This window comes from Mercenaria mercenaria, chromosome 4 (genome assembly GCF_021730395.1).
Source record: "Mercenaria mercenaria strain notata chromosome 4, MADL_Memer_1, whole genome shotgun sequence".
Lineage (NCBI taxonomy): Eukaryota > Metazoa > Mollusca > Bivalvia > Venerida > Veneridae > Mercenaria > Mercenaria mercenaria.
The window spans coordinates 16,340,530-16,365,459 of NC_069364.1; the positions used below are offsets into that span (position 1 = coordinate 16,340,530).

The 24,930-nt window shown below is 35.5% G+C and overlaps 1 protein-coding gene across 5 annotated transcripts in view; it reads left to right on the forward strand.

The window, feature by feature from the left end:
- Positions 1-1,347: 1,347 nt before the first annotated feature.
- The window catches only part of LOC123551077 (protein shank-like), a 106,055-nt gene continuing 82,472 nt past the window's right edge, over positions 1,348-24,930 (forward strand). For 2 of the 5 annotated variants that reach the window (XM_045339746.2, XM_045339754.2), the window contains exon 1: positions 23,383-23,494. The gene's annotated coding sequence lies outside the window, so the exon portion shown is untranslated. Of the gene's footprint in view, positions 1,595-22,637; positions 22,744-23,382; positions 23,495-24,930 lie in introns of those variants that run through there. The other 3 variants (XM_045339748.2, XM_045339749.2, XM_045339755.2) reach the window with 3 other exon arrangements.

Below are 24,930 nucleotides of genomic sequence, written 5' to 3' on the forward strand. Positions count from 1 at the left end.
TTATGATGTTTTGGCCACTTCTTTTATATTGCTGGGCAAATTTCCACCAAACCTTAAAGGAGTGATCAGTGCCAAGCCTCACACTGCATATTGTAGCCATATTCTGGTTTAGTGATGTTAGTGGAGTTATGGTCCTTGATTTGTTGTATTTTACCTTTTCCTGGCAACAGCTGCAATACCACCAGGAGGAATTATGCTAAACTTCACAAAAGTGATTATTGCCAAGCCTAGTTTAGCATATCTTTGTCATGTTCCTGTTATATGTTTTTCAGCAGAGTTACGGCCCTAGATTTGACAATTTTATGATGTTTTAGCCATTTCTCTTTTTTTGATAGGGTGGACTTCCACCAAACCTTACAGGTGTGATCAGTGCCAAGTCTTACAATGTATCTTATAGGCATGTTCAAGGTCAATGATTTTCAGGGGAGTTATGGCCCTTTATTCGTCAAGTTTTATGATATTTAGGCATCTTCTCTTACACAGTTGGGTAGATTTCCACCAAACTTCACAGGAGTTACCACTGTCAAGCTTAGTTGTGTATATCTTAAATGGAATGTTATGGTTCAGTGATTTTCCCAGGGGCTATGGCCCTTAATTTACGGCATGTTACAATCTCTGCATTGTAAGTGGCGGGAGACATGTCATTTTTCATGAAAAAAAAACGAAATCTCATATGAAAGTCATCAGATTTACCAATGCCAGAACTTTGTCAGTTTTTGTCCTGAAATTCTGTGAGTAACTCTCTGTCTGGATTTTTACATGTAGATTAATCATTCCTAGTCGAAAGCATAGATAGTTTTTTTCCCCAGTTGAAATATTCAATATTAGATCAGCTTCCATAGTAACTGTCAAAGTGCATGATGTACTAAAGATATATACGTATACATACAAAATCTTATGCTGTCACTGGAGCAAGAAGTTATCTTTATCAAGAATAAATTTTGTCAAAAAAGTTGCACTACAATTCTACTAAAAATAAAAGTGTGATAACTTGTCGACTTTCTGATACTTTTTATACCTCTTCCAGACTATCGTCTCTGTGAAGTATCTTCTTCACGTAAACAAGCGCGCTTTGATCGGCAGATGTCATTTAACTTCAGCGGTCTCATTAATGAAGATGTAGTAAATGAAGAGTTAAGGATTTTAATGGACATATATATGACAGTATCTTGGACATAGTTATGTCTCTATATATACTGTTATTTTTCCCTCGGGCAAGGTAACCGTTGTACAAGTGAGGATCAAAGTGGCTTTAATATTACAGTAATAGTTCATTGAGAGAACATGTTGCTGCTCTATTTGGAACTTACACTAGGACTCTCGTTTTGTTTTTTTTAGCATATAGATACTCCAAGAATTGCTGAAGGATTAACTGTATGATTCCAGGATTACTGAAAGTTGGAGAGAGAGGAAAATAATTCTGCATGAAGAAAGGATAACTGTTGAAATCCTGAAGAAAATTTTTTTTTTAATGGATTACTAAAGAAGTCTTGAAAATCATTTGAACACCTGATGGTTGAAGGATAACAATAGCCGTCTGAAACATCATAAACAAAACGACTTTGGAATATTCTACAAATAACTTTTTTCCAAGGTGAGTTAATGCTATCTCCATAACCTAACCAGAGAAAAATCTCCATTGTTAGTAGAATTTTTGAAACATTTTTGAGAAAAAAAGATTTTGTCTTTGGAAAGAAACTTGGCACACTTATTCTAAGGTGTTAGTTTTATATTTGTCCTTGAATTATTCAGTTGTGACAACTGCACATTATGCACCTAAATTCAATTTTAATTATTCATGTTTACATTGATATTTCATTAGGAAGGATATAATTTTATTATTTAGCATAAAGGGCGTTTCAAGAACCACATAAATTTGCAACTCATTGAAAAAGTTCATGTAGTTCATGTAGAGTAGAAGCCTTAGATGTTAAGCCAGAGTTTAGATGGGCTTGAAGATACATATACAATGTATTTATATATGCATACATACATACATAGGCGTAGGAGCAGGGGGGGCCAGCGGGGGCCAGGCCCCCCCAAAGCTAGGAGAGGGGGGGGCCAAAGTATAGTTTGGCCCCCTCAATATTTTGGAAAAGAGATATAAATTGCAGTCTAATATAACATTTACTTAGCATCATATAATTCTTTTCAACCTGATATCTGATTTGCATTTGACCTTCCCTTGTATTCTGACTTGTCTCTTTCCGTAGTGTCAGTACTGAAATCTGTACGCGCCACGCCAAGAATTGTTTACATTTTATAAAGATAATATATCATTGAGTGCAATCACTACAGTTCCGGTTTGAGCGTCTGCAAAATCAATGTAGGCCTAACTATTAAGCCAGATTACGCATGTAAACGTTATTTTTTTGTTTTTCGTTGTCCATTTAAGGGAAATGATATTTCAAAACTTTATACCACAATTAGACAAATGCAGTGCTAATTGATTGTATGTCCAGGGCTTCAACAGAAGAATGTAAAAAAATGACACACTTAATTAGAACAATACATAATATGACTGATTAAGACAGTTCAGTGCCTAGTCGTATTTGTATCATCAGAATAACTCAATGATTGCTAAAACATAAATGTTTGAGGGGTCTATGGCCCAATTAATCCCTGTACAAGGCTTTGAGGCTTTGTCACGAATAACGCACCGAGGATACCTTGCCGCTACCCCCCCCCACAAACCGCCGGTCGAAAAGGTTTGGCCCCCCCCAAAGTTAAACTCGCTCCTACGCCCATGACATATACATCTTGCACACCCAGTGTCAACATTTTGCTTCCTTATTCTTCCGAAACTACTCATCTGAAATTCATCAAACTTGGTCTGTAATGATTTTAAATAAAACTTGTTAGCTGACTTCTCTACACGGCACAATAGGAGACAGTCTGGAGATCCACACCATGGATCTTTGATAACCAGATTCTGCTGGAATATGATTTTTCCTCTGTACAGTTGATTCCTCATTTTGAAAAAAAAAATGAATTACCGTAGATACCCATGTATAATGCGCACCCCCAATTTTGGCCCAAAATCCTGGGAAAAAAACATTTTTGGTCAATTTTGAGGTGGATGGAAAACGAAAGTGGAGTTTACATCGATACTGGTAATAAGTTTATTTCTGCGGCTGAGAGCAGCATCGGTCTCGCGGTACTATCGATTTTTGTTTTCTCGAAAATAAAACCAGTGAAATATTGTTTTATTTGTTTTACCTTTTAAATTAACTATTTTGAATAAATAAACAGCAGCTGATTCAATATTTTGGAATGGTATCTTTCAAAATGACATGAGCTTCTCAATTCAAACCAGAAACAAAAGGTGTGATAGTCTTTTTGTCACGATCAAATAGCCAGTAATTACCGGCAATTAACGTGTCACCTCGTGTCAATTATGTTGTTCACAGTTTGATCTCGGTTAAAGATAATTCTTGATCTTTAATTAGTATCATAATTTTTGTGATTTATTAACATTTCTTTCATCAAAATACTTTTAACTTTATATGAAATTAATTTTGTTTGAAAGAAAAATAAACCATTCGATCTTTTACGGAACATAACGGCAATCTTAGATTTTAGCAGTGACAGTAAGCGCGGGGAGTAGTTTCCCTTTACCAAAATGGCGAACATCAGTAACAAACTTGTTTTGAAGTTGGAAAATTGTCTATACCTGTGTATTATGCGCACCCACGATTCGCGGGTGGTCCCGGGGGGTCAAAAAACTGCGCATTATACATGGGTATCTACGGTAAGAAGTGTTCCCATATATACAAAAATAGTACTTTTATTAGAAGATGTAGATGGTATCCTCTGAGTTTTGAAGGTTTTCTCTTTTTTTGGCAATGAGCAGTCTTATTCCTTTGTATCATTACAGTGACCTCTCATAAATTTGCTTCGTGTTAGAAAGGGGACATCTGATTTTCACCAAACTTTGCCGGTATCATGCCTGAAGCTTGTCAGAATTGCTGTATGTTTTTGCACCAGGATCTAGAGTCACAAAAGTTAGAAATTAGTTGATGATGAATCTAATTATACAGAGTCCCTAAATAAACCATTCACAGGATTGTTTCATTATGTCTCCCACCACACAGTGGTATGGGAGACATATTGATTTACTCCAGTCTGTCTGTGTGTCTGTCTGTCACAAAGCTTGTCCGCACTCTAAGTCGAACATTTCTCATCCGATTTTCATCAAACTTAAACAAAATGTGTTTGACCATGAGACCTCAACCAAGTTCGATAACTAGCTAAATCAGCCAAGACACTTCGGAATTATGGCCCTTGACAATAATTTATGAATCACCTAGATGCATAAATATGCTGAAGACTTCATTCTCAAACATGCACCAAAAACCATTCATCTTGTCCGCACTCTAAGTCGAACATTTCTCATCCGATTTTCACCAAACTTAAACAAAATGTGTTTGACCATAAGACCTCAACCAAGTTCGATAACTAGCTAAATTGGCCAAGACACTTCCGAATTATGTATGTATGTATTATGTATGTTCTATATAGTAGACGCAACTTGACCGCGATGGTTGACCTTAGGCTGATTATTCATATCGGTTATTTCATTATAGAAATCAAGGGTGTTTAGGGTAGCCGTGTATATTTATATGGAATTAGTTTGTATACAATGCAGTATCGAAGTATATATACTTTCATTTGATCAATTAAAACTTTCCAATACACTAATTTATATTTACACAAAATTATATTTCCTTTTTCTCGTGCAGCTGGTGTTTTACGTACACTCCTTTTCAATAATAGGTTGTGCCTTATTATGTATTATAATGCAAAGGTCAACCATCGGGGTCAAGTTGCATCCACTATACTTGACCATTTTGAAACTATTTCACAATGTTTATCTTTATAAATCTAGCTGAGGTCAAAATCTAGGTCACTAGGTCAGTTAAATGAAAATTCTGGTTAACGTACTAGAGGCCACATTTTGTGTCTGATCTTCACGGAATTCTGTCAGAATGTTCATCTTTATAAAATCTAGGCTTAAGTACAAAACTGTCAACTAGATTAAAATAAAACTGTGTCGCAGGGTCAAATTATCGAAAAATTTGTTGTTGTTTTTTTCTACCTTATTTACTGAGCAGTCTGTAGTTTGTGTGAAGTTTCATTGTAATCTCTGCAAATTTAACAGTGGCAAAGATGCAGCACTTTGTTTAAAAAAAGAGTTTATAAAAGCTTTCCAGCTAAATTTGATTTTTTTCTTTTATTTCATACAGTTCAAGTAAGTAGTCCCTATATGCTGGTTTATTATAGCAGAAATGGATTTTGACAATAAGTTTCACCCTATAGTGTAATTACTGTCCTATAATTGTCTTAATTAACAAAGCCACAAAGGTATTTATTGTAATCTCTGACCTACATGATGACTCATTCCATTCCTTTGTTAATAGATGGAGAAGTAATTTGAGCCGTGCCATGAGAAAACCAACGTAGTGGGTATGCGACCAGCATGGATCCAGACCAGCCTGCGCATCCGCGCAGTCTGGTCAGGCTCCATGCTGTTCGCTTTTAAAGCCTATTGGAATTAGAGAAACTGTTAGCGAACAGCATGGATCCTGACCAGACTGCGCGGATGCGCAGGCTGGTCTGGATCCATGCTGGTCACATACCCACTATATTGGTTTTCCCATGGCACGGCTCATTTTAACATTCAAAATAGAATGTTTCAGTATAATTATGAGCTTTTCAAACTTGTAAATGAACAAAATATGGCAAAAGTTGGAGTTATATTGAGGTAAGTACAATGACCTTAAAGAAAGTTTGGATTTGGTATTTAGAATTCTTTTCATGAACATGGTTCACTAGCATAATGATAGTTTTCATAGATAGTGAAATAAGTTCATGTATTGACAAAAGTTGCAAAAGTAAGTCATACTTTTAAGAAAGTATACTTTAGCGGTCATCTCTATTAAGTAGCCAACCTGTCTTAAGCAGCCAGTGTCTCATTTCCCAAAATGGTCATTTATTCTGTAAATTACCTGCATTAAGCAGCTATCTGCTGTAAGCAGCCACTTTCTCCCACTCCCTTGGCCGGCTGCTTAAGATAGGTTTTACTGTATCTGTAATGAATAATTGAGCCGTGCCATGTGAAAACCAACATAGTGGCTTTGCGACCAGCATGGATCCAGACCAGCCTGCGCATCCGCGCAGTCTGGTCAGGATCCATGCTGTTCGCTTTCAAAGCCTAATGGAATTAGAGAAACTAATAGCGAACAGCATGGATCCTGACCAGACTGCGCGGAGGCGCAGGCTGGTCTGGATCCATGCTGGTCGCAAACCCACTATGTTGGTTTTCTCATGGCACGGCTCAATTAGATATTAGTGTTGTGTGTTACAAGGTTATTTAAGGTAGTGGACATGTAATGACTATTGACTATTTCGGTGTAATTATGTATAATTCTTATTAAGCAATTTGGCATTCTTTGGTTGCAAAGAAAGCTTAGCTTGCACATTATAAGCTTTTTCCAAAAGAAAAAGAAAATGCTGAAATCGCATAATTTGCTGGAAAAAAAGAAAATGCTGAAATCGCATAATTTGCTGAAAAAAAGAAAATGCTGAAATTGCGTAATATGCTGATTGTCAAAGCACTTCTACTACTTTAAACATCATTCTGTTCAATAGAGAGATATATTTGATCATTTGGATAAATTTTCAGCTAAAACACGGTATTGGATGAGCCAAAGATGTGTCTGTAGATACTGGTAGCAAATACCATGTTGTTTTGTATGAAGATTTTTTTTCTTCACTTTTTAGCTCACATGAGCACAAAGTGCTCAAGGTGAGCTTTTGTGATCGCCCTGTGTCCGTCATCCATCCGTCGTCAACAATTTGACTGTTAACACTGTAGAGGTCACAATTTTGGCCCAATCTTAATGAAACTTGGTCAGAATGTTACCCTCAATAAAATCTTGGACAAGTTCGATATTGGGTCATCTGGGGTTAAAAACTAGGTCACCAGGTCAAATCTAAGGAAAAGCTTGTTAACACTTTCTTGGGTCAAAAACTAGGTCACCAAGTCAAATCAAAGGAAAAGCTTGTTAACACTCTAGAGGTCACAATTTTGGTCAAATTTTAATGAAACTTGGTCAGAATGTTACTCTCAATAAAATCTTGGGCAAGTTCGATATTGGGTCATCTGGGGTTAAAAACTAGGTCACCAGGTCAAATCTAAGGAAAAGCTTGTTAACACTTTAGAGGCCACATTTAAGACTATATCTTCATGAATCTTGGTCAGAATGTTAATCTTGATAATCTTTAGGTCAAGTTCGAATCTGGGTCATGTGGGGTCAAAAACTAGGTCACCAAGTCAATTCAAATGAAAAGCTTGTTAACACTGTTAAAGGCCACATTTATGACTATATCTTCATGAAACTCAGTCAGAATGTTTATCTTGATGATCTTTAGGTCAAGTTTGAATCTGGGTCATGTGGGGTCAATAAATAGGTCACCAGGTCAAATCAAAGGAAAAGTTAGTTAACACTCTAGAGGCCACATTTATGACACTATCTTAATGAAACTTGGTCAGAATGTTAATCATGATGATCTTTAGGTCCAATTCTAATCTGCGTTAGGTGGGGTAAAAAACTAGGTCATCGGGTCAACTCAAAGGAAAAGCTACTTAACACTCCAGAGACCACATTCATGGCCTTATCTTAATGAAACTTGTTCGGTATATTAATCTTGAAGATCTTTAGGTCATGTTAAAATCTGGGTCAGGTGGGGTCAAATACTAGGTCACCAGGTCAAATCAAATATAAAGCTTGTTAACACTCTAGAGGCCACATTTATGACCATATCTTAATGAAACTTGGTCAGAATGTTAATCTTGATGATATTTAGGTCAATAGGTCAGGTGAGCGATACGGGGACTTCATGGCCCTCTTGTTTCATATGTTTTCCTGTTCCCAGTTTTTTTCATTTCTTTCTTTGATAATTTGTGTTTACATGTATGTCGTTATTTAACATTATTTTGGTATCCAGTTCCTGTTTATATGTTTATCTATATTCATTTAACTAATATAATGTTGGATTTGATAGTAAACTTTTCTCCTCTGGAAAATATATATGAAAAAGTCAGTGCTGTTGCTGGGTTTCAAACCCACACTGCAAACGATTGGTTGAACATATTCAGTATGCCTTACCTATGAACTAATTTGTTATCGGTGTGAAAATATTTACATTTTGACAATTTACAAAAATGTTGAATTCCCTATACTTTATATGTCACATCATTGTTTGGGAATTATATTTGCTTGTATACCTTAAAGGCACTGACCTCCAGATTTGGCTAAAAATAATCTTTCTTTCAAATTGAAGTTTGGTCATATTATGAACATTAAAATACGAGTTTTTGTTTCTAAAATATTTAAAAAAATCAAAATCAAGAAAATAAGATGACCGTGTCAGGAATCGAATCCCGGACTGCCGCGGCAATAAAGACATTTTCCCGTCGTCGTAACCAATAGCATTATTTGTGAATTATTATTACAAAATATAGATATTTATAATCAAGACAGTTTACCTGCCATGGAGTAAAGCGATACAAATGCTTTTCGATTTTCATCGTAAAAAGTAGTAAAAACAGCAAATTCAAATGTGTTGCCGCTACATACAGTTTGTCAGCAATTAAGTTTTAAAGCCTTCTAAAAAAAAAAAAATCTTAAGAAATATAGCATTTATTTCCAGATATCTAAAAAAATATTTATTTTTTTTGTTGTCGAACGATCTGGAGGCCAGTCCCTTTAATGCCAAATTATTATGAAATACTTGTTGCAAAAAATAGTTTTTGTTTATCATGAAGTGTGTCTTACAAGCAATTAGTTGTTTAACTTACTCATTCAATTTACTTGTTGAAAAAAGAGTTGCCATTAAATTATTATGAAGTGTTTATTTTTGGAAAGTGTGTTCTATTTTACAGAATCCAAAATTGTTGAAAACTGTTATATTGGCTAATACTTTGTAAAATGAGCACACTGTTAAGTTGTTAAAAGGCACCAGAACTGTTTTTTACTTTATATGGCAAGGTTATGTTATAAAACATATGAGCCGTGCCATGAGAAAACCAACATAGTGGGTTTGCGACCAGCATGGATCCAGACCAGCCTGCGCATCCGCGCAGTCTGGTCAGGATCCATGCTGTTCGCTAACAGTTTCTCCAATTCCAATAGGCTTTAAAAGCGAACAGCATGGAGCCTGACCAGACTGCGTGGATGCGCAGGCTGGTCTGGATCCATGCTGGTCGCAAACCCACTATGTTGGTTTTCTCATGGCACGGCTCATATATTGAACCATGTTCTGGTAAGAGTTTAAAGCTGCTGACTTAAATTATTTTTCAAAGTTCATGAATTTGCATAGTTTATATTTAACTATAAATGTCATGGCAGTACTCTTTTTAAGTGGTGCAGATCTAATTAAAGGGTTTTGACCCAATGTATTTAGACATAGATAGAACAACAAAGATTATATATCAAAGGTTAATTAATACCCTACAGCTTACATTATAAATGTACAGTAAACCTCGCTTATAAGGAACAGCTAGGAACCTCTAAAAATTGTTCCTTATAACCGAGGTTCCTTATATCCGTAGAGCGAACTAGTTCGTTATAACCGAGGTTCGTATAACGAATACAATTTGAATAGCGAACACTATTTGACTGACGTTTAGCGAACACTATTTGACTGACGTTTCATAAGGGGTATGTGTTCACACTCCGGGCCGATCTTGAATCTTTATGCGAGGAAGTTGCTTTTCTAGTACCGGTCCTTTCCTGGAGAGATGGTAAGGTAAACTGCCTGCATGTATGTGACTGAAATAGTGTTGAAACGCGGCGTTTAACCTTAACCAAGCCAAAATGTTCGTCGGTAAGAATGACCGTAATTAATGTTTATAATTTGTCGGTCATTTGTAACTTCTTTTTAGAGAGTGCTACATGATGCTGCAGGTACTCCCCTTACCTCGCTTGACTGCATGTTATATGAATAGTCATCAATACTAATATAAAATAAATGTTCAATTTTTCATTACAAAAATGTTAAATAAGACTACCCATTAAAATTTAAAAAGTAGGGTGTTTATGACATACGGTGTATAACGACTAGACAACGGCGCCATACATACGGATTAAAGTGTAAATTATACCAATACTTTTGCTATTGTCCATTTTAGCACCTGCAATAATTTTTCATTGGAAATTTGGTAAAGTGGACCGATTGCCATTGTTAATCACGTGTAATTAGCACATTTATTTAGGATTTTCGTTCACTATTGTTAACATGAAATACCAAATACATGTAGCTGTCGAACATAATCTTGAGTAAATATACTCTACTATCGTTCAGTATTTGGTAAATTGATGACATTATATATTTTCTTTTTATCGTATCCGTAAATTAACAAACTAAAGATCATAGAGTGAAATAATTTGTGTTTATTCATGTGCATGAAAGCGATTTTCATGTGCATGAAAGCGCGTGATAGTGCCGACGTTACTCTGACGTCATCAGCGATTCTCATGTTTATTTCCGGTATTCAATATTTTTTTTATTCTTTATGTCTGTTCGCTATAACCGAGGAGTTTTCCATTGCATTTCGTAACTTGGGACTGGAAAAAGTGTTCCTTATAACCGAGTGTTCCTTATAACCGAGTTCCCTATAACCGAGGATTTTTACATTAAATAAAGAAGGAATTAGATCGGGGAATTGAAAACTGTTCCTTATAACCGAGTGTTCCTTATATCCGAGTTCCTTATAAATGAGGTTTACTGTAATGGTATATATGTTAAGTCTGTATGTTAACCTTTAACCTGCTAAATTTCTATAATGGACTGGTCCATCAGTCAATTTGGACAGTACCACTTATTACTCAAAGGGGTGTTCACTGAAAATTTACTGACTGAACAGTGCAGACCTTGATCAGCCTTCACATCTTGGTCTGCGCTGGTCACAAAGGCAGAATAAATTCTTGCCACCAGCAGGCTAAAGGTTAAATGAAAGAATTGATTTCCATAATTATATCTGTAAGGCTGTATCATTATGAAGTTGACAATAAAAATCTGGTATGACATTTCTACTGCGGCAATAGATCTTGTATAACACATGCAAAACAAGATTGTTTCATCTACAACATTATCATAATTTACTAATGATACATAAATTAAGATAGATTTTGCCTACTTAATACATCTAAGTCATGTATGGCAGTGAAAGGTTGTACTGCCAAATTTTTAAAGATCGCAGCTTGAGATGGCGGCTAACATGTTTTTTTTCCCCTTGAATTGTGATTGCGATAATATATTTTCTTATTTGTTACAATGCTGCTATTTAATGGTTAAAGATGTATTGGCCCAAAACTCATATTTTGGAATATAAAATATTTCTTTGTATTATCCTATATTAACATGAAATTAACATGTTTATGTTTATATATTTATGAACAGTACTGAGTGTTAGGTTTAAAACAGTACATGCCTAATGCACATACAGCTAAGCTCAGTATAATAATGTGTGCTGCAACTAAAACAACTGGAAGTTTTTTTAAGAAGTGACTCTTATGCATGACATTGAATTATGAATGTAGGTCAAGAAAATTTGTAATAAATTATATTTAGTCAATTTAAATTCATTTTATGAGAACTTTTTGCAATTAAAGTTAGTATCTAAAAATAAACAATTTCAGTGGAAGAAGTGCTTTAGCAATCTTTAATAAAAGTGGTATTTCATGAAAATTTAAACATGAAACAATTTGACATATCATTTCATCTAACTTACATGACTGAATGATCATTGGTCAGTTTTGAGGAGTTATATGTAGGGCTAAATGTAGAAAATGATGAATTGTTTTAATTGACCATCATTGCCTTAAGACATAACCAACATTGTTTGATAACATACTCATAAAATTATATTGAAAATACTGGATAACATCTGTGAATGCAATTATACATTCTAATTATATTAATTGGAGATCAGAATAAAAAAAAGTGTGGATGTATTAAATGTAATCATCAGGTATGTAGTTTTATCAGGCATTGATGTAATATCATTGAAAATAAAGTTTCATGTAACCAATAGAGGATTTTAGATGGACCTTACACAGTTTTTACAGAGAATCATCACTACAGATTACTCCAGATTTAGTGACCAAATTCTTTACTGAACTTTACAATTTGGACAGGTGTTTCAGGCTGAATATATGGACTAAAGCACACCAAGAATTCATGTTTTTATTGATGTTTACACAACCGTTCCATTGTTCTCTGCGGGTTAATAACCAAAATGAATACCTACATACCATACCTGTGCACGTGCACAGGTATCATACCATACCTGCACTCGTGCACAGGTATCATACTATACCTGAGCACATGAAAAGAATGTTCGATGAGTTCAAACTGTAATGTTTATTTAATGCCATGTTAGTGTCCGTAAGTATTGAGCTGACACTCAAGAATATTCCGTATATTTTCCGTAAATTAATTATCGGTGTCTGAAGTTAAATAGCGATATAATATTGCGTTTATATTTCTTTATAATTTTCACATGTCACATGTGCAAATAGCTGTGCGAACAAAACGTTTAGCTGCTAAACTGCATTTCTGGTTCAACTCCTGCGTACGGACCATTTTCCCCCAAATTTTATCGGTAGAAATATTGACATACTTATCTGATCAAACCTTATGGTCTATAAACGTTATGGAAAAAGGTTATTTAAAAGTATCTTAGATAAAAAGACAAAGTATTTCTCACCAGCGTTTCCTGAAAATGAATACTAGATCTACAAGAGAAAACAATCAGATTTCGTGAAATATGTTACGCAGATATTGTAAAAGTAACATCGATAACAACATTACATTGAATTAAAAAAAAAATGGTCTGAGCTGATTTTGAACTCGTGGTATTGTGCGTGGCAGTCAGACAGCTATCACTATGCCACCGTGCCATTGGTTATTTATATTGGTTATTTCAGGATATAAATATTTCGTAAAATAATGGAAACCCCCGAAAATACTGGCGAAGATAAATGAGTGCCAGGTTAATACTTACGGACAATAGACAATACCTGTGTCAAGTGGTATTTACAAATGTATACTTATTTTTTTCAATATTGTATATTTTTACCTTTGAATTACAATCGTCATGTTTTCATCTACAAGATACATTCACGGCTCATTAACGGAGAAGTAGACGAAGAAGATAATCATTTTAATTATTATTGTTAGATGATGATGATGATGATGAAGACCACGTCCACGACGAAACCGTAAATGCAGAGACCGAAACTAAGTTTATCATGAAAAATGTTTTATAAACATGCAACCGAAGTGTGAAGTTGTGCATTTAAAGATAAATAAAACAACAACAACAACAACAAATAATGAAACAAATTGTGGACTTTTCATTCAGATAAACAGATAAACAGACGATACCATTTTTGGATACATAATTGTTTAATATCACTTCATGAGAATGTGAACTTCAGCTTTGAAAGTGAAATATTGATGTTACAGAGACCATACTGATGCGTTGTTTGTTTTTCTGTAAAAAGAAACAAAGAAAAACTCCCAACAAATAATCGGCTAACAAAAATGCATTTACATTGGCGAATTAGCAGAACTTTCATGATATTTCTTTTTGATATTATTTTACGTATTTCAATTTACCTGCTGAAGTTAAAGTAATTCCACAATCATTTTTTTTTCTGACTGGGAGAAGGAAAGACTAATAAATAAATAAATAAAAACTAACAAACTAAAATGACGTTGTGTAAGTCAGTTACTTACCTCTTAGATCGGTGTTCATGAAATGAAAATACCCGCTCTCGGTGTCACGATTCGCACGAGCGCGGGTATTTTCATTTCATGAACACCTCCTACTCGGTTAGTAACCTACACATAATGTATACGTCAAACTGACTTCAAATACATTGTCACGATTGTGTCCAAAAAAAAAAAAAAAGGTTGGTCAAAAGTTTACCAAGTTTGGATGATTTACTGGTGATACCTATATTCATATAACAGAAAAGTGAGGATTAAAGTTAAGGTAACCAGTCTGGTGTGCTTTTATAGCTCCACTATTTGGAGAATAGGGGGGCTATACTACTCACCCCGGCGTCTGCGTGACACTTCTTGGTTAAATTTTTTCGGCAACCTTTGTTTTTCTGTCATATCTTTGTTACTATTGCTTATATGTTACTGTAACTTCACATAAACATTGTCAAGTATACAAACAATGTATATTTAGGGGCTGAGCCCATTATACCCAAGGTCAAGGTCACCAAGGTGTTATACTTAGGTTATTTTTAAGGTTAAAGTTTTTTGGCAACCTTTGTTTTTCTGTCATATCTTTGTTACTATTGCTTATATCTTACTGTAACTTTACATAAACATTGTCCAGTATATGCAAACAAAGTAAGTATGTACAGGGACTGGGCCCATTTTATCCAAGGTCAAGGTCACCAAGGTCTTATACTTAGGTTATTTTTAAGGTTAAAGTTTTTCAGCAACCTTTGTTTTTCTGTCATAACTTTGTTACTTTTGCTTATACCTTACTGTAAGTTCACATAAACATTGTCCAGCATACACACGTAGTGTATGCAGGGACTGGGCCCATTAAATCCAAGGTCAAGGTCACCAAGGAGTTATACTTGGAATTATTTTCATGTTAAATTTTTTCGAAAGCTTTATTAATAGACATATCTTTGGTACTTTAAAAGATAATGACTTGAAATTAAAAATATTTGTTTATAATCATCATCTGCATGTGTGGTTACATGCCTCATAACTCTAATTATTTTTTTGACAGAATTATGCCCCTTTTGTACTTAATTTTTTTTTTGCAGTCTTAGCTTTCTGGATATTACTTTAATGCAATATAAGATAAAGACTTGAAACTTAAAATGTATCTTTATCTCCATCATCTGCATGTGTAGTAACAATCCCCTCTGATTTGTATTTTTGACCAAATTATGCCCCTTTTATACTTATATTTTTTTAACAAACTTTGTTTTCTGGACATAACATTGGTACTATATAAGATAATGACTTGAAACTCAAAATATATCTTTACCATCATCATCTGCATTTGTTGTAACAATCCTAATAACTCTAATTTGTGTATTTGATGGAAGTATGCCACTTGGTGTATCTTCCTTTTATAGTAGAGGTCTCTTATTCAGACATATATTCATTTTACTGTCAAATCCCCGAATAGTGGAGCGCGCTGTCTTACGGACAGCTCTTGTATAGTGTTTTCTACTCTTGGCTTCTAGCTTTTCTTGTAGCATTTTTACCTCACATGTCACAAAGTGACAGTGTGAGCTTTTGTGATCGCGCAGCGTCCGTCGTGCGTCCGTGCGTAAACTTTTGCTTGTGACCTCTCTAGAGGTCACATTTTTCATGGGATCTTTATGAAAGTTGGTCAGAATGTTCATCTTGATGATATCTAGGTCAAGTTCGAAACTGGGTCACGTGCGGTCAAAAACTAGGTCAGTAGGTCTAAAAATAGAAAAACCTTGTGACCTCTCAAGAGGCCATATTTTTCATGAGATCTTCATGAAAATTGGTCAGAATGTTCACCTTGATGATATCTAGGTCAAGTTCGAAACTGGGTCACGTGCCTTCAAAAACTAGGTCAGTAGGTCAAATAATAGAAAAACCTTGTGACCTCTCTAGAGGCCATATTTTTCATGGGATCTGTATGAAAGTTGGTCTGAATATTCATCTTGATGATATCTAGGTCAAGTTCGAAACTGTGTCAGCTGCAGGCAAAAACTAGGTCATTAGGTCTAAAAATAGAAAAACCTTGTGACCTCTGTAGAGGTCATACTTTTGAATGGATCTTCATGAAAATTGGTCAGCATGTTCACCTTGATGATATCTAGATCAAGTTTGAAACTGGGTCACGTGCCATCAATAACTAGGTCAGTAGGTCAAATAATAAAAAAACCTTGTGACCTCTCTAGAAGCCATATTTTTCATGGGATCTTTATGAAATTTGGTCAGAATGTTCATCTTGATGATATCTAGGTCAAGTTCGAAACTGGGTCACGTGCGGTCAAAAACTAGGTCAGTAGGTCTAAAAATAGAAAAACCTTGTGACCTCTCTAGAGGCCATATTTTTCACATGATCTTCATGAAATTTGGTCAGAATGTTCATCTTGATGATATCTAGGTCAAGTTCGAAACTGGGTCACGTGCCTTCAAAAACTAGGTCAGTAGGTCAAATAATAGAAAAACCTTGTGACCTCTCTAGAGGCCATACTTTTGAATGGATCTTCATGAAAATTGGTCAGAATGTTCATCTTGATGATGTCTAGGTCAGGTTAGAAACTGGGTCACGTGCCTTCAATAACTAGGTCAGTAGGTCAAATAATGAAAAAACATTGTGACCTCTCTAGAGGCCATATTTTTCATGGGATCTGTATGAAAGTTGGTCTGAATGTTCATCTTGATTATATCTAGATCAGTTTCGAAACTGGGTCAACTGCGGTCAAAAACTAGGTCATTAGGTCTAAAAATAGAAAAAGCTTGTGACCTCTCTAGAGGCCATACTTCTGAGTGGATCTTCATGAAAATTGGTCAGAATGTTCATCTTGATGATATCTAGGTCAATTTTGAAACTGGGTCACGTGCCATCAATAACTAGGTCAGTAGGTCAAATAATGAAAAAACCTTGTGACCTCTCTAGAGGCCATATTTTTCATGGGATCTGTATGAAAGTTGGTCTGAATGTTCATCTTGATGATATCTAGGTCAGATTCAAAACTGGGTCACATGAGCTCAAAAACTAGGTCACTATGTCAAATAATAGAAAAAAAATGACGTCATACTCAGTTCAAAACTGGTTATGTTGGGACAGGTGAGCGATTCAGGACCATCATGGTCCTCTTGTTAAATCATGATCACAGAGGTCTGGTAACATGTTGTTTGTCCTGCAGCAGATACATTGAGCAGTGAACAAACATACAGGGAATTTTATTCTAGTATTCCACAATCAAGTTCATAACGTATTACTGAAATATACAAAATACTACACAAACAAACAAACAAAAACAATATGATTGCAGTTGTTCATTTTATCAAATAATTATATTTTGTAGTCTTGTATTTTACTCCTACAAGCATATTATCAAGCTTTTTTCATCCCAGCTCAACCCACATTTACTGTTTTGGTGCCATAAAAATTGCTCACAGGTTCAACCAATGCCATCCACGCCACTATTTTGATATAATTTTCAGATCTGATTGGATTTCTTATGGTTCTTTTGTTTGGAATTTCCAATTGAATACCAGGCTTGTTTTGCTCAAAGTGATGTTCTTGATATTAACCCTTAGCCTGCTGGCGGCAGATGATTCTGCCTTTGCGACCAGTGCAGACCAAGATCAGCCTGCACATCCGTGCAGTTTGATCATGGTCTGCACTGTTCGCTATTCAGTCAGTAAATTTTCAGTGAAAACCCCTTTGAGTAATAAGTGGTACTGTCCAAATTGAAAGATGGACCAATCCATTATAGAAATATAGCAGGTTAAAGGTGGTCAATCACATTTAAGCAAAATTTAGTGACATTTTTTACTTTTTAGCTCACCTGTCACAAAGTGACAAGGTGAGCTTTTGTGATAGCGCGGTGTCCGTCGTCCGTCGTCCGTGCGTGCGTGCGTCCGTCCGTAAACTTTTGCTTGTGACCACTCTAGAGGTCACATTTTTCATGGGATCTTTATGAAAGTTGGTCAGAATGTTCATCTTGATGATATCTAAGTCAAGTTCGAAACTGGGTCACGTGCCTTCAAAAACTAGGTCAGTAGGTCTAAAAATAGAAAAACCTTGTGACCTCTCTAGAGGCCATATATTTCACAAGATCTTCATGAAAATTGATCAGAATGTTCACCTTGATGATATCTAGGTCAAGTTTGAAACTGGGTCATGTGCCGTCAAAAACTAGGTCAGTAGGTCTAAAAATAGAAAAACCTTGTGACCTCTCTAGAGGCCATATATTTCACAAGATCTTCATGAAAATTGGTCAGAACGTTCACCTTGATGATATCTAGGTCAAGTTCGAAAGTGGGTCACGTGCCGTCAAAATCTAGGTCAGTAGGTCAAATAATAGAAAAACCTTGTGACCTCTCTAAAGGCCATATTTTACATGGGATCTTTATGAAAGTTGGTCTGAATGTTCATCTTGATGATTTCTAGATCAAGTTCGAAACTGGGTCACGTGCGGTCAAAAACTAGGTCAGTAGGTCTAAAAATAGGTAAACCTTGTGACCTCTCTAGAGGCCATATATTTCACAAGATCTTCATGAAAATTGGTCAGAACATTCATCTTGATAATATCTAGGTCAAGTTCGAAACTGGGTCACGTGCCTTCAAAATCTAGGTCAGTATGTCAAATAATAGAAAAACCTTGTGACCTCTCTAGAGGCCATATTTTTCATGGGATCTGTATGAAAGTTGGTCTTAATGTTCATCTTGATGATATCTAAGTCAAGTTCGAAAGTGGGTCACGTGCCGTCAAAAACTAGGTCAGTAGGTCAAATAATAGAAAAACCTTGTGACCTCTCTAAAGGCCATATTTTTCATGGGATCTGTATGAAAGTTGGTCTGAATGTTCATCTTGATGATATCTAGGTCAGGTTAGAAACAGGGTCTTGTGCGGTCAAAAATTAGGTCAGTAGGTCTAAAAATAGAAAAACCTTGTGACCTCTCTAGAGGCCATAATTTTGAATGGATCTCCATAAAAATTGGTCAGAATGTTCACCTTGATGATATCTAGGTCAGGTTTGAAACTGGGTCACATGCCTTAAAAAACTAGGTCAGTAGGGCAAATAATAAAAAAACCTTGTGACCTCTCTAGAGGCCATACTTTTCATGGGATCTGTATGAAAGTTGGTCTGAATGTTCATCTTGACGATATCTAGGTCAAGTTTGAAACTGGGTCAACTGCGGTCAAAAACTAGGTCAGTAGGTCTAAAATTATTAAAATCTTTTGACCTCTCTAGAGGCCATATTTTTCAATGGATCTTCATGAAAATTGATCTGAATGTTCACCTTGATGATATCTAGGTCGGTTTCGAAACTGGGTCACGTGTGGTCAAAAACTAGGCCAGTAGGTATAAAAATAGAAAAACCTTGTGAACTCTCTAGAGGCCATATTTTTCATGAGATCTTCATGAAAATTAGTGAGAATGTTCACCTTGATGATATCTAGGTAAAGTTCAAAACAGGGTCACGTACCTTCGAAAGCTAGGTCAATAGGTCAGATAATAGAAAAACCTTGTGACCTCTCTAGAGACCATATTTTTCAATGGATCTTCATGAAAATTAGTCAGAATTTTTATCTTGATAATATCTAGGTCAAGTTCAAAACTGGGTCACATGAGCTCAAAAACTAGGTCACTATGTCAAATAATAGAAAAAACGACATTGTACTCAAAACTGGGTCATGTGGGAAGAGGTGAGCGATTCAGGACCATCATGGTCCTCTTGTTATATATTCTGTTAAGAGATTTATTTAAGAAACAAAAATACCCATTACTTAGAGTTAGATCCCTGTTAGAAATGTATACTTTATTGATTTTCATAAAAATTTGTAAATACTCCCCCTTAATATGAAAATATTTAAAATGCTTGGTATTTCTTTTTATTTCCATATAATTCCGAGTTTTACATTCGCATTGGATAGATATACCAAATATTTAACAATCTGAATCAAAAGGTGGGCTTTAAAATGCATGTAGCTTCTAATTTCATTTTTAGCTCACCTGTCACAAAGTGACAAGGTGAGCTTTTGTGATCACGCAGCGTCCGTCGTCAGTCCGTCAGCCCGTGCGTGCGTGTGTAAACTTTTGCTTGTGACCACTCTAGAGGTCACATTTTTCATGGGATCTTTATGAATATTGGTCAGAATGTTCATCTTGATGATATCTAGGTCAAGTTCGAAACTGGGTCATGTGCAGTCCAAAACTAGGTCAGTAGGTCTAAAAATAGAAAATCCTTGTGACCTCCCTAGAGGCCATATTTTTCAATGGATCTTCATAAAAATTGGTCAGAATGTTCATCTTGATGATATCTTAGTCAAGTTCGAAACTGGGTTATGTACCAACAAAAACTAGGTCAGTAGGTCAAATAATAGAAAATCCTTGTGACCTCTCTGGTGGTCATATTTTTCATGAGATCTGCATGAAAATTGGTCAGAACGTTCATCTTGATGAAATCTAGGTCAAGTTCGAAACTGGGTCACGTCCATTCCAAAACTAGGTCAGTAGGTCAAATAATAGAAAAACCGTGTGACCTCTGTAGAGGCCGTATTTTTCATTGGATCTGTATGAAAATTGATCAGAATGTTCATCTTGATGATATCTAGGTCAAGTTAGTAACCGGGTCAACTGCGGTCAAAAACTAGGTCAGTGGGTGAAATAATAGAAAATCCTTGTGACTTCTCTAGAGGTCATATTTTTCATGGGATCTGCATGAAAATTGGTCAGAATGTTCATCTTGATGATATTTAGGTCAGGTTCGAAACTGGGTCACGTCCGATCCAAAACTAGGTCAGTAGGTCAAATAATAGAAAAACCTTGTGACCTCTGTAGAGGCCATATTTTTCATGGGCATGAAAATTGGTCAGAATGTTCATCTTGATGATTTCTAGCTCAAGTTCGAATTGGGTCAACTGCGGTCCAAAACTAGGTCAGTACGTCTAAAAATAGAAAATTCTTGTGACCTCCCTAGAGGCCATATTTTTCATGGGATCTTCATAAAAATTGGTCAGAATGTTCATCTTGATGATATCTAGGTCAAGTTCGAAACTGGGTCACGTGCCATCAAAAACTAGGTCAGTAGGTCAAATAATAGAAAATCCTTGTGACCTCTCTGGAGGTCATATTTTTCATGGGATCTGCATGAAAATTGGTCAGAATGTTCATCTTGATGATATCTAGGTCAAGTTTGAAACTGGGTCACGTCCGGTCCAAAACTAGGTCAGTAGGTCAAATAATAGAAAAACCTTGTGACCTCTGTAGAGGCCGTATTTTTCATTGGATCTGCATGAAAATTGATCAGAATGTTCACCTTCATGATATGTAGGTCAAGTTTGAAACTGGGTCACGTGCAGTCAAAAACTAGGTCAGTAAGTCAAATAATAGAAAAACCCTGTGACCTCTGTAGAGGCCATATTTTTCATGGGATCTGCATGAAAATTGGTCAGAATGTTCATCTTGATGATATCTAGGTCAGGTTTGAAACTGGGTCACATGCGGACAAAAATTAGGTCAGTAGGTCAAATAATAGAAAAAACCTTGTGACCACTCTAGAGGCCATAGTTTTCATGGGATCTGTATGAAAGTTGGTCTGAATGTTCATCTTGATGATGTCTAGGTCAAGTTTGAAACTGGGTTACATGCAGTCAAAACTAGGTCAGTATGTCTAAAAATAGAAAAACATTGTGACCTCTCTGGAGGCCATATTTTTCATGAGGTCTATATGAAAATTGGTGAGAATGTTCACCTTGATGATATCTAGGTCAAATACAAAACTGGGTCACATGCCTTCAAAAACTAGGTTATTATGTCAAATAATAAAAAAACCTTGTGACCTCTCTAGAGGCCATATTTTTCAATGGATCTTCATGAAAATTGGTCAGAATTTTTATCTTGATGATATCTAGGTCAAGTTCAGAAGTAGGTCACATGAGCTCAAAAACTAGGTCACTGTGTCAAATAATAGAAAAAACGACGTCGTACTCAGTTCATGTGGGGGCAGGTGAGCGATTCAGGACCATCATGGTCCTCTTGTTTCCCATTCTATCTTGGTTGCGCAACCAAGATAGGCAAAGGGAGGTAATGATAATTTTTCAAACTTGCATTTCTAATAAATTCAATCTATATATGTAATTGTTAATGCAATTATTTTACGAATATAATCCATTATATCGGTTAGTTATACATTTTCTTAGGTAAAGTATGTTTATCACATTTATACTTATGATAAAATAACTCGATCTTGGTTGGGCAACTGCAGTAGGAAAACCAATTATCAAAAATATCTCCAGTGAAAACCTAACTTGTATTAAGCGCTAACTGAACATAAATGAGTGTAAATGATCAGATGTTAAAGTTTAAAACAAATCCGTTACTTAGCCAAAATCTGATTATCCACCTTTAAGGTATATGATGTGAACCTTTGTTTTATAATAACTTACCTTTTATAAATCAATACATGTAGTAGTGAGTCATATTTCATTTCTACTATTACCATACTTTATTGGTATGAAATTATATGAAATATAAGTGTTTTATGATATATTTATTTTTGGTGACTTACTGAAATACTATCTTTCTCTTATTGATACATCGGTGATAATATTATATTATAAATAAATAAGTGATAATATTATTGTTATTATAAAATTAATATATTGTTGTATACAAAGGTTACATAATGATAGATAATGACATGTAAAACAATCGATACTGGCGGTATTGTCACCAGATAGGGCTTGATAACCTGTCATCACATTTGATTATTGTCTTCCTCTGTTGGTGCTGCACTTGTTTTAGCTTTTTCTGTCTGGAATTGCCCAACGGAGGCATAGATTCTGGATTCTGTCACATGGTAAAAGGTTACGAAAAACTGGAAGAATAGTAGTTAATATTAACATTGATCAGTGATACCATTTTCAGTGTTGGAATAATTATGTAGGAAGCTCGTGGAAATTGAGTGAGGTTTGTTTTTTCCACTTTTTTTTGCGTTATTTTTGCCACAGATTTTACTATTACCTATCTAAAAATACTGATTTTTTTCAGCATATTTTAATTAAACAAGATTATTATGGGCCTTTTAACAGGTGATATACTCTGCAACAGGTAAAATAAAATTAGAAAAAAAAAACATCACAGATATTTTTTTTGTGAAGTTGTATTTTCTCAAAATGTTATCTTTTAAAGTATCTGAGACTGATATAAATGATGTGTTGTTTATACTGAAGTTGCACATTGTTTATACTGAATTTGCCGTATTGTTTATACGTGTGCTTATCAAACCCTTTGAACTTGATTGTAACCTATGCATTCAGGCTGATATGAAGGTATTTAGTCATCACCTTAGAATTTAGATAATCAGACAGTACAACATAGCATCTTTTATTGCATGAATGTCATTTGAATTACATTATCAAAAAAAGGGGCGATAAGCATTTATATCGCCCTCTGCTTATATCATTGTGGTTTGATAAGCAAGTATTCGCCCATGTTAATGTTATTGGGGTGTGATAACATTCAATACATTATCTTGTTGCCAAAGTTTTATCTCTCTCCAATGTCAGGGGTGAACGTTTTCGATAGTTCTAAATAGAGGTGAATATTCTTAAAAAAGGAAATTAAAAGGGAAAATATTAATTTTAGGTATTATAGAAAAAGAAATTAGATTATTACCATGGATAAATGAGTTGGAGGTGGAATTTGTAAGCAATTTACGGTACAAGTTTCCTTTTGTTAATTAAAAATTATTTTTTTCCTTCAGAATACATTCATTGAGAATGCTAATCAATTCTGCTGTATGGAATTGACAGTGACTCAAGATTTTCCATTTAGAACTAGATACTATGTCATTACTTTATAGAGAAAGGAAGTGATTGGGGAGGCTAAATCTTGCCCTAATTTGGAAATAAAAATGTTACCTCGGATTTTAAGAATCAGAATACTCTACTGTTACAGCGCTTTCTCATCTTTTATTTAATTATAAGTGCACTATTATTATAGTAATTAATCATTTAAAAAAAACCAGTCATGGTATAATATATATGAGCCATGCCATGAGGAAACCAACATAGTGGTTTTGCGACCAGCATGGATCCAGACCAGTCTGCGCATCCGCGCAATAGACTTTGAAAGCGAACAGTATGGATCCTGACCAGACTGCGCAGATGCGCAGGCTGGTCTGGATCCATGCTGGTCGCAAACCCGCTATGTTGGTTTTCTAATGGCACAGCTCAATTATATGGTGGGGTGTATCAATTATTTTCTTAAAGGGAGGGGGAGTACAGGGAAAACATTTTTACAGTCCCTTACAGAAGAAAAAGGCCTGCTGCGTACTCTTGCTGTGTACATACAGCGTATATGATGCGTACATGATGTGTACTGAAATCAAGGGCTTTAAATAGTACACAGGATATACACCACACATACACCGATAGTACGTTTGTAGTACACTTTTGACATGCAAATGAGCTCTGCCGCGTACTACTTGCTGCGTACATGCTGTGGACTACATAGTACACAGGATGTACGCTGGAGGAATTTAGTATGCGGGAAATAGTACGCAGCATGTACGCGGCACATACACTTTTCACATGCAAATGAGCCTGCGGTGTACTACCCCTGCGGCGTACATGCTGTGTACTCCTGCTGTGTACATGCTGAGTACTCCTGCGGCGTACATGCTGTGTACTCCTGGCCCGAGTCCTGCGGTGTACATGCTGTGTACTCCTGCGGCGTACATGATGTGTACTTCTGGCCCAAGTCCTGCGGCGTACATGCTGTGTACTCCTGCTGCATACATGCTGTGTACTCTTGTGGCAAAACTGCTGTGATAATGTAAATTCCTTACCCCACCAACTTTCGTATGCAAATGCTGATCATTTGGACAGAAAAAAGAAAAAAGATAAGTGACATGCATTAATAAGTATTTACCCTTACCAAAATAATGTAGATTGATGTTATCAAATAAATTAGTATGCTTTTCTTCATCCACTTTTCAATGAAATAAATCAATTTTTGTAGCTTGTAATTTGGTAAACATTTGAAGAAAATGGCGTAACTGCATCAAGGGGAAACAACTTTAATGCAACTAAATATAAGTGTTATGATTTATTATAGATGATGTGTGCGTAGCATGTATTTATTTTGATTAAA